Below are 10,166 nucleotides of genomic sequence, written 5' to 3' on the forward strand. Positions count from 1 at the left end.
TTTGATTACTAGGGAATGCATGAACTAATAGTGTATACACCGAACGCAACCTAAGTTGCTTTGGGTAAAAGCAAAATGCATAAATATAAGTGTTTTTACAATAGTTGTTACAGCATGCATACCGTCAGATCTGCGTGGTATGTGTGACGGTGTCTCTCTTGAAAGTCAGAGTCTTAAAATGAATTACAGAGCACTTGAATTTAATGACCAGGGTTATGTAATTTAAAGGCTCTCATGCTCCTGTTGCTTTACTTCATATGAACTCTTACAGACTGTAAGTCACCAGGGGGCGCTGTTTGTATGGAAACACTGTGTGGCCTCAATCACCCGCAAAGCCAAAGCTGCATTCTTGTCGTAGTCTAATCTTACTCAACTGACAGGACCAACCGTAATCAAAATACACGCAGCGCTCCCCACATCTTCAGAATACCAAATAAAGAAATGATAATTAACCTTTGCTTATAAAATGTACTGGCACGTCATCTGACTCTGGTGGCCAGTTTAATATAGTATCGTTGCATACGTGGGTGAAATTAATGAAAACATGACTATATTTAATTACTAAATAAATAAATATACAATGTTGCATATTTTTTCAAATTTGTAGTCAGATAAGCATTTATGTAAAAATATTGGGAAAGAAAAAGTAATTGAACTTCTGATACACACATGCATAATTCTCATTGCATAATAATTATTGCATTGTACTCATACATAAAACAATGTATATAGTTAATTATGGGTTACTACTGTAAAATAATCAGATAATTATGGGATTTCTTTCAAACAACAGCGGTTCTCAAGACACTCCATTTCCAACACAAATGCCTCCATATCGGCTCAGATATTTCCTCTGGTATGTCTACTGTAACTTTGACAACGTTGCTTGTTTGCAAGCTTTTTTGTTAACAGAAACTGGGAGTGTTGATATATTGAATGAATTATTAACCCCGACTCATTTTGTAATTCCTGAAGATCCAATATTCTCATTCTGTATGTTCATACCATTTCAGTTTCCATCTTATTTTTAGTAAGTTAAAATAAAAAGACTTTGATAGCACAATAATATATGCACACCATGGTATATATAAACATATTTTGCTTAGTTTACCAGGTGAACCATTTTTGTTAGTGTAAAACCAAACTACCTCAGTTGTAGTAATCATAAGTAGGCCTAAGTGTGGTGTTTTGGCGGAAACTATTGTAACCAAGGAAAATGTGTATAGGTGAGAGGGGAGAAAGAAAGCCAGACAACCATCTTATAAATTGTTTTGGTGGTGGGGGCGTTTGTTTGCTTCGCTGGTTTATTATTACCAAGAGATGTGTTGTGTTGGATCTAGTTTCAATGTCAGTTTCATGGCTTGAAGGGGGTCTTCTGTGTGTTAGTCTAGTTTAGTTAAACCAAAGTGGATTTACTTTGAATTTGTCAGAAGTTATACAAACAGGTGCTTTTATTAGCCTATTGTAAAGAAACGTTAGAACTAAACCAGAGAATATCTTTGCATATATGCAGAACTTACTTGGTTATATATAGTATTACATGCGCGCATTTGTTTTAGAGCAGGTTTTGTGATGCAGTAATTAGTTTGTGTAGTCTTTACATTAGCACTTTGGTGAGCTGCATTCCCCAAAACATTAATGTGTGGTGCAGCTGTGGTACCATGATAGCACAGTAATGGTGTCAAGTCCACATTTCTGAATTATTACCTTATTCGTGCATTAATGTATTTACACGCTACTATGCCATTGCACTATTCTGGTGCATGTCCTAAAAATCTCTATTGCCATTCATTGACTTTATTTATTGCGCTTGTTTTGTCTGTATTTTGAATGTTTTTGTCTTTGTATGCAGCAAATGCATTGACAATGTCTCCTGGTATATTAATCTAGACTGGTAGTTTTCAGTCAAAGTGAAAATGACCTGTAGCCTGTGATGTTTTATGGTGAATCCTGCTTTCGGTAGTTTGATGGCAGTGTAATGACCTGAATGGTGTTTAAGACTATTAAACTGAAGTGGTTTGACTCTGCATTGGACAGTTACACAAGCAGGTGCTTTTGGGGATAACTAGAAATAAATTTACATGCAAAGTTTCTTGATGGTTGGTTTCACAATCAGATGTATTTTTTTCAGGCTGTTGGACATTTGGTTTATGAGGATTCAGAATACATAATTGCAAATATTGACTGGGCAGTTTTATTTGTGATAAATGCTGGCAGTAGTGTAGTGTAGGATCAAGTTGAAAGTAAGGTTGTGTGTACAGTATGTATATATCATCATTATCAGAGAGTGTGTTTTGTGTTCTTGTCTCTTGCATTCATACAGATCAGTTCGACCATGTTGTGTGTCGGCCATTAGAGCCTGTTTACCCAGTTGATATGGATATGCAGTTAGTCATCAGATCAGAGGCATGTGATATTGTACCATTGATTGTTTTGAGACCCTAGAAAAGTCCCTACAAATTGCAGGAATGTGATGGATGGATATATTTTCCCATGTTGTGTGCAATGATTCGTTCAAGCCTTTTCCCTAATCAAGCATCAATCACAAGACATACAGAGTTTTGTGGGTTAGTGTTTAATTCTAACGCTGTCTCCACAGGTACAAGAGATTAGGGAGAGGATGGGAGGAGAAGGATGAAAGTGTCAGTTGTGCTGTCCCTTAAAGGTGCATCCAGTAATTTTCCTCAATTATAATGTTTTACTTGCATTAGAAAAAGACTCCAGTCATATGTAGCCTCGAAAAAGCTGTTTCATGGAGTGGGTTGCTCCCTCATGGAGGCTGCCATGTTGCGATCACATGAACAAATGTGTCATGCAATTTTAAAGAGTTCTGTGAACACTAATAATAACAATTTGTAAATATTTTGTTTCCTTTTTTTGTTTGAAATAAATTCTGTTATTTTGAATTTTCTATTTATCTAAGAGTCTTGGAAAAAATGTATCACGGTTTCTTAAAAAATATTAAAATTAAACTTTTTCAACATTGATAGTAATAAGAAATGTTTCTTGAGCCCAAATAAGTTGTAATAATATTGTATAATATTACTGATTTTACTGCATTTTTTTAAATGAAAGAAATGCAGCCTTGGTGAGCATAAGAGACAAATCAATAAAAAATCTCCCGAACCCAAACTTTTGAACAGTTAGATGAATGTAAAGGAATACAACAAAAATCAACCAGGCAGCTCTGATGAGAAATGGAAAAGCATGTCAATGTTGATTTGTCAGTATAAAGTCCAAGACCACTGGGATGAGTAAAGAGCCAGCAAAATATAACCCAATTCTGAGTTCGAGAATATTCCCTTTGGGAATATGCAGGATTTATATACAGCATGTGCTTTTCAAAACTCGGGATCTGTGATAGCACAAAGCACCACATGATTTATTCCAATGTGTCACTTTGACCTTAGAGTCCTGTAACCTTACTGAGGTACATTGATGGTACAGATGGTAATACCATGGTCCACATTACTGAATGTTTACCATATTCAAATACTATGGTATGTACAAGGTACTTCAAAGGACAATGGTCCTATAATGGAACATGTTAAAAATGTTAATATTGCCATTGTTGTTAGTGCTGTTTGTTTTGTCAGTATTTTGTCTTTAAATGCAGCAAGTGCATCCACAAAATATTTCCCTTTATATTAATACAGATAGTTTCCGGTCATGCAAATAACCCCAGTATTATTTTTTTGAGAAAATAAAAAGCTAAAAGCAAAATGTTGTTTTTACAGTTATTATGAGTCATAACTTCAGCTATGATTTTCAATTTATGGTCTAATAAACCCCCACCCACAAATGGCACATTCATATCTCCCATGTAGTCCATCTCTAGAATGAAAGCTTCTTGGCAAATTCTTTCAGCTCCGTGTCATCGCCATACTGATTTTTCTTAGTTAAAGTAGCCTAATCGTACTGGGGTCACATATTCCACCATCATCTGTCCAGCCAACCAACATGTCCTGTGAGGAATGCACTTTCAGCTTTGCGGTTTTGACTACAGAGGTAAGACCACACAATGAGGTTACAATGGAGACAGACACAGTAATTAAAATGTGGTCTTCTTGTCCAACCATGCTGGTAAACCGGTTCGAGGGCTCGTCACAAGCTAATTTTAAAGCCGTTAGGAGCTGCCACAGAGATTTAGATCTGAGTTAGACCCTGGACGGGTAGTTAGTTTCACTTGAGGAAGTTTAGCACTGTAATGCCACAGTTAGGCCTGGGCCCTGCAGAAACCAGTGAGAGGACGTTTTGTCGAGCATGGAAAAGATTAAGAAGAAGAGGAGGCTGTGCTGTGTGTGAGAGTCATTACCCCGTCTGTGACCGCTGTGAAAGCATGAAGCTATGGATCTTTTGCCACTCTGCTAAGCCCATCAGCACTCATTACTTGCACACACTCGCATATGTGTAACATGGCCATTAAGGCTCTGGTGATAGTTCATACGCAGTATTGGCACTTTTTAGAGACGACAGGCCGTGGTATGAGATTCTAGCCGGGCCAAGAAGAGAGATATTGTGTTCTTGTTCAAGGACGTTCTGTGGAGCATCCAGTACTGTGCATCAATTACTGGATAATGGGCTGTGCACCATGTTAGAAACACGTCTTGACCTTAGTCTTAAGTCTTAACCTTGCTGCCAAACTAGCAGCTTATTTCATGTACAGTGGCAGAATTCCTTAGGCTTTGCCATGTTTATTTCTATACAAAATGTTTTGGTACCATTTACATTGCATTTTTACATGCTTTTATCCAATGTCACTTTGAACACAAGTTTATAATACAAGATTATAATATTAAGTGTCTAATAAAGTATCTAATACATTTATTAGCACTCGTGCATGTTTTTAACTTGGTACAATCTAACACTGCTTTTTTAAACGTATATCATGACAGTACCATGTTTTCTGTACATGTACCATGAAAATACCATGGTTTTTAGTCAGGAAAATTAGTATGTCCTTTTATTCTTGAAAGTACCTTGGAAAAACCATGTAAATAGTGGTACAAGAATGACAATAATCATCATATCGTGGGTCTTCAACAGGGGGTCTGCAGTGGCTAATTAATGTTTGTTCTTAAACAAATTTTTGTAAAAAAATAAAAATTGTTAAACAAAATGTAATATTAAACGGGTGGTTCACTGTTTTTTTTTCTAGGCTTGATCGTGTTTATGGGGTGCAGTCTAACATGTGTTAATGCTTCGTGTTTAAAAAAACCCCATTATTTTTCACGTAATTTACCTTTCTTCCACACCGCTCTGTCTCTTCTCTGAGAAACACACTGCTAATTTCCTGCTTTTATGAAGCCCCACCCTCAGAAATAGGCGATGGGCTCTGATTGGTTAGCTAGCCCAGTGTGTTGTGATTGGCTAAACCGCCTCTAGTGCGTGTCTATACGTCATGCCCCTGACCTCAGCGGCATGTGCTCCGGTTGTATTGTAAACAACAGCGTCGTTAATATCACTTCTCAGTTTGAGCCCGATTGAGAAGAACCGCTGCTTTAGAACATTGATTTTGAAACTTGTGAATCCATTAGAATCGTTAGAAAACAGAATCGCGATTCATGTATGAATAGATTTTTACGTGCACCTCTAGTTTTCTCTTCCTCTTCTCTAAAGCAGTGCAGTGTGCCTCGCCCCCCTTTGCTGCCCTTTGTTGCCCGAGGGCGGGGTTTATCTGGGTTTGTTACGTCACGAACCCGGGAAGTAACTTGTTGGAGTCCCTACCAGCCGTTTTTGTAGGCATTAAACTGCCAGAATTTTAAAAGACGATATCTCCGTTTGCATTGAACTTTCAGCTTCGTAACTTTGCAGATATTGTTTATGCTCAAACATCAACATTACACACTAACTAACATTAAAAAAGTGAAATCGCAATCAACCACCCCTTTAAGTTAACCTTTAACTAACTACAATTTTAAAAGCATTAAAGTTTTAAATTAAGTTTTAAGTAAAAAGGCATAATTCACACAAAAATTTTTATTCTGTCATAATTTATTCACCCTCAGGTTGTTCCAAACCTGTATGAATTTCTTTCTTGAAATGTAAAAGAAGATATTTTGATAATCAAACAGTTGATGGTCCTCATTGACTTCCACATTATAGACAAAAAACCAGTGGAAGTCAATGAGGACCAGAAATTGTTTGGTTATCCACATTTTTCAAAATATCTTCTTTGTTCCTTGTTCCTCAGAAGAGTGAAGGTCATACAGGTTTGGAACAACATGAGGGTGAATAAATGATAGCACAAATTTCAATTTTGGGTGAACTATCCCTTTAAGTATTAGTATTTGACTCTATACACATATCTTTACACATTATTACAGGCCAGGCTTAACGTGCAACAATTATTTTTATACAAAATATAACCGGAGTTCCTTGCTCCATCTCTGTCTAAAAAAGAAAGTTGAACCCCCCTCCCAGTATATGTCAGAAAACCTTAGCATTACCATATGATACCATCACGCTGTGCTTTTTTGTAAGGATGTGTTGCTACTTGAAGGTGTCTTTCTTTTAACATAAAATTACATGCGGGGAAGTGTGACGTTGGATGCCATTCTGTAATTACCCAAATATATGATTTCAAATGTCTGGTCTTAATAGAATTTCCTTTGAGGTTTTCTGTCACTCTAATTTGAGCGTTTGATCAGCAAAGATAATTATCTCTGCGGAGTAATAAAACGAGTGCAAATTAGCACAGATGTAACGCTCTTTGATATTTCCTGATATTTTCTTTGAAACACACTGTTTTCCAACCGCAGTGGCGTGTTTGTTGCCCTGTGTCTTGCGTGTTTCCCCCCCCCTCCCCGTCTGCGTCTGCGAGCTCTGTCGGCCTTAAGGAATTTGCCCGTCTGTCTGTGGGGGAGGGCAGGAAGTAGGAGTTGGCTGTCTCACTCTGTCAAGCATTTCCACATTTTTGATTTGTACTCTGATAGTGCTTCGGTATGGGCGTACTGTAGGCCTATGCATGTGTGCAGCACTGCTCAGCGTGGTATTGCATGTCATGTCAGTGCAGCATCTGTGTTTCATGCTGCAAGTATCACGTATATACAGCTGTTTGTAGCGTGACTCTTGAAAATAAAGCAGCAAACCTACAGATTTTCCATTCTTGAAGTTCTCGGTTGTTTTTCGAAATGCATATCCGCTTATTTGTGTGTTTTGCCATGTATGTGAAGGGGTCTGGAGTGTGTAGCCCTGTGCTGGCAGGATTTAGACTAAACAATGTGTCTCTCGTTGGCTCCAGGGCCAGGCGGCTGGGTAAGGGGAGGAAAAAGAGAGAGAGACATTCCCTTGCGGTGATGCCAAACCCCCCTCACACATTCATACAGTGTCCTCCGTCTGCAGCTGAACTGATTGAATCTGAGACCCCTCCTCTGATAGACCCCCCCCCTCTTCCAAACGCAGTTCACACACTAATTGAAAAATCATTTCACTTGAGGAATGTAATGTGGCCCCTTTGCTGTTCTCCACGTTGCTTCGGGGGGCAAAACACCCTATTCCGGCTCTCATTTCAATCTTGTTCTTTGTATGTGTCTCTAATCGCTCACATCCCACCGGTTTCTAAGCGCCGCTTATTTCAGTGTTATTATTTTCCTTGCTTACTCCCGTCATAAAACTACAAATCTGGTTTATGGGTTCGTTGTGGTGCATTACAGTCCTTCAAAGTCGGATGGCGCACACTGTGGTGGAATAAACACACCAAAGCTTGATGTGAGCCAGTGCTTACCGGTACGTGGTTCTGGCAGTTCTGCACCATGCTTTTCACAGTAACTGTAATTGTTTTTCCTTCTATCCCTGCTTGACAAGATAGTCTGTGTAGTGAGAGCAATGGGGCAGACAGTTTACTCTTGCAAAGTGTTGACTGTTGTCAATAAATCTGGTACATGCCGTAGATTATTATGGACCTTAGTCAGGGTAGAAGTCATATATAGGATGCGAATGAATTAGCAGGGGTATCTCATTTGCAGCTAACCTCCTTAAAATTAGTTTCTAAAATGATTAAATTATTTGATTTGCAATGTAGTTGTAAATACAGTTGCCCATTAACTTCCATCCAACATTTCATGATGGTATTTGGCATATTAGAATGATTTCCGAAGGATCACTGAAGACTGGAGTAATGACTGCTGAAAATTCAGCTTTGCCATCACAGGAATAAATTACACTTTAAAATCTATTCAGATAGAAAATGGTTATATTAAATTGTAATATCATTTCACAATAACACTGTTTTTACTATATATTTGCAGCCTTGGTGAGCGTAAGAGACTTCTTTCGAAAACTTAAAAAAATCTTACCGGCCCCAAACTTCTGAACGGTAGTGCATTCCTTTTTTTTATGCATTTAGCTTCTCTTGGGTAGCAAGAAGATCCCCAGTTCGAGTCCTGACTGTGTGGAGTTTCCTTGTTCTCCTTTTGTGTTGGAGTGGATGTCCTCTGTGTGCTGTTTTCCCCACAATCCGAAGACATGCATTGGACAAAATAAATTGCCCGTAGGTGTGTGTGTGTGTGTGTGAGGACTGGCCAGGGTGTCCAGGGTGTTCCCCGTCTGTGGCCCAAGAAGCTGGGATAGGCTTCAGCATTCCCACAACCCTACAGAGGATACGCGGTTCGGAGAAAGGATGGATGCAAAGATATTCATAACCAGTAACCAGTAACTTTTGTGCTACCAACAATGTTTCTCATGATATTTCTTACAGAACTGAATTCTTACTGAAATAATTACATTTCACCAGGCATGCAGTGCAAATGATTTTATTTTGATCTGAAAATGATTCTAAATAAAAAATAATGGGTTAAGCCCTCCCTAGCCGCCTTTCTCCAATATAAAGGTGTACATTAATCATCTAGTATTGTTTTTTTGAACACTGTGTGTGATGTTCACTGTGCTGCTGCTCTTATTCTAATTGAATTTAGAATTCACACAGGATAGAGTAAAACTATTTCAATTTAATTTAACACCAGTAAATATTTAGTTAATCTAATAAGCTAAATTTGGCAGCAATTAATATCAAAGCAAGTACCGGCACCTATTTTTTTCCCACTTTGAGCACCGAGATGCAAACACTCAACTCAAGCTAGCTCACATTAAAATGCATTGGCTTTCCTCTGGCTGTTTGCCACATTCAGTCCAGCGCTCTGTTCCTCTTTACCCCAGCTGTCTTTGAGCACCGTTGTGCCTGCTTTCAGAACCGCGCAGCAGTTTACTCTGTCGAGAAATAATAGATGCAACTTTGATGAATTGATTGGTTACGTCAAAGAATGATATGTGACCTGCTCAAAATTGCATTAAAATAATGTGGGTTGTACAAAATGGCATAATATTTCTAAGTAACTGCTTTTATTATGTCAAGCTTCGCCGTTTGTTTTGCACAAATCAAGCAGGCATGAAATAAAATCTCCTTTGGACTTACATTTATTGCAATTCCTCTCCTTCACAGAGATACTGTGGTAAAGTTAATGTGTAAATACCTTTGAGTTGGACGAAGATGGGCATTAAGCAGACTTTACCCCACAAAGTTGAGCCACATTGCATTAGGAAAGCTTGGCGAGTGTCATAGTCACTCCAGCGGAGGGAGGGGGATCCATTCTCTTGCCAACAGCGCCTACATGTCTGGGTGGTGAGAGGCAAGTGCAAAACAGAGCTCTCTGGATGGGAGGTGATGGGAGGTATTTGTGGAGGGGTATTTCAAAACCCTGGCACGGCTCTCTCTGTGGTCAGAGGCTCAATTCCGTTGCTTTTCGAGCTGCTCTCCGCCACAGTCACACGGCAAACCTGACGAGCAAAGCCAGTGGAAAAAGTGAGGAGTAGACAAACCTGTCGGCCGTTAAACACCCCGATCTTGTTGGCGTGTAGTTGTCGGTGCATGAAAGGACTATTGAAAGGTGTGCTGCATGTTAATGTGGGTTCGTTTTGAGGTAAACATTGTATAACTTTTTTTAAAGAATGGAAATAATCCTGTCGTGTGAGTTTCTACTGAATTACAAACACTTAATGCAGTTCTCTCACATTCGCATGAGGTTGGTGAGCAAACAAGCTTCGTCCCAGTGGAAGATGACTGTTGACACATTCAACATCAACATTAGCTCCGTGTCAGTGGCTTAACCTCGAGCCAAAGCCATCAACGATTTATGAATTCCAGCAAGCTGGATTCAAGATAATTTGTA

The sequence above is a fragment of the Sinocyclocheilus grahami genome, unplaced genomic scaffold (assembly GCF_001515645.1).
Source record: "Sinocyclocheilus grahami isolate Dianchi unplaced genomic scaffold, SAMN03320097.WGS_v1.1 scaffold162.1, whole genome shotgun sequence".
Classification (NCBI taxonomy): Eukaryota; Metazoa; Chordata; class Actinopteri; order Cypriniformes; family Cyprinidae; genus Sinocyclocheilus; species Sinocyclocheilus grahami.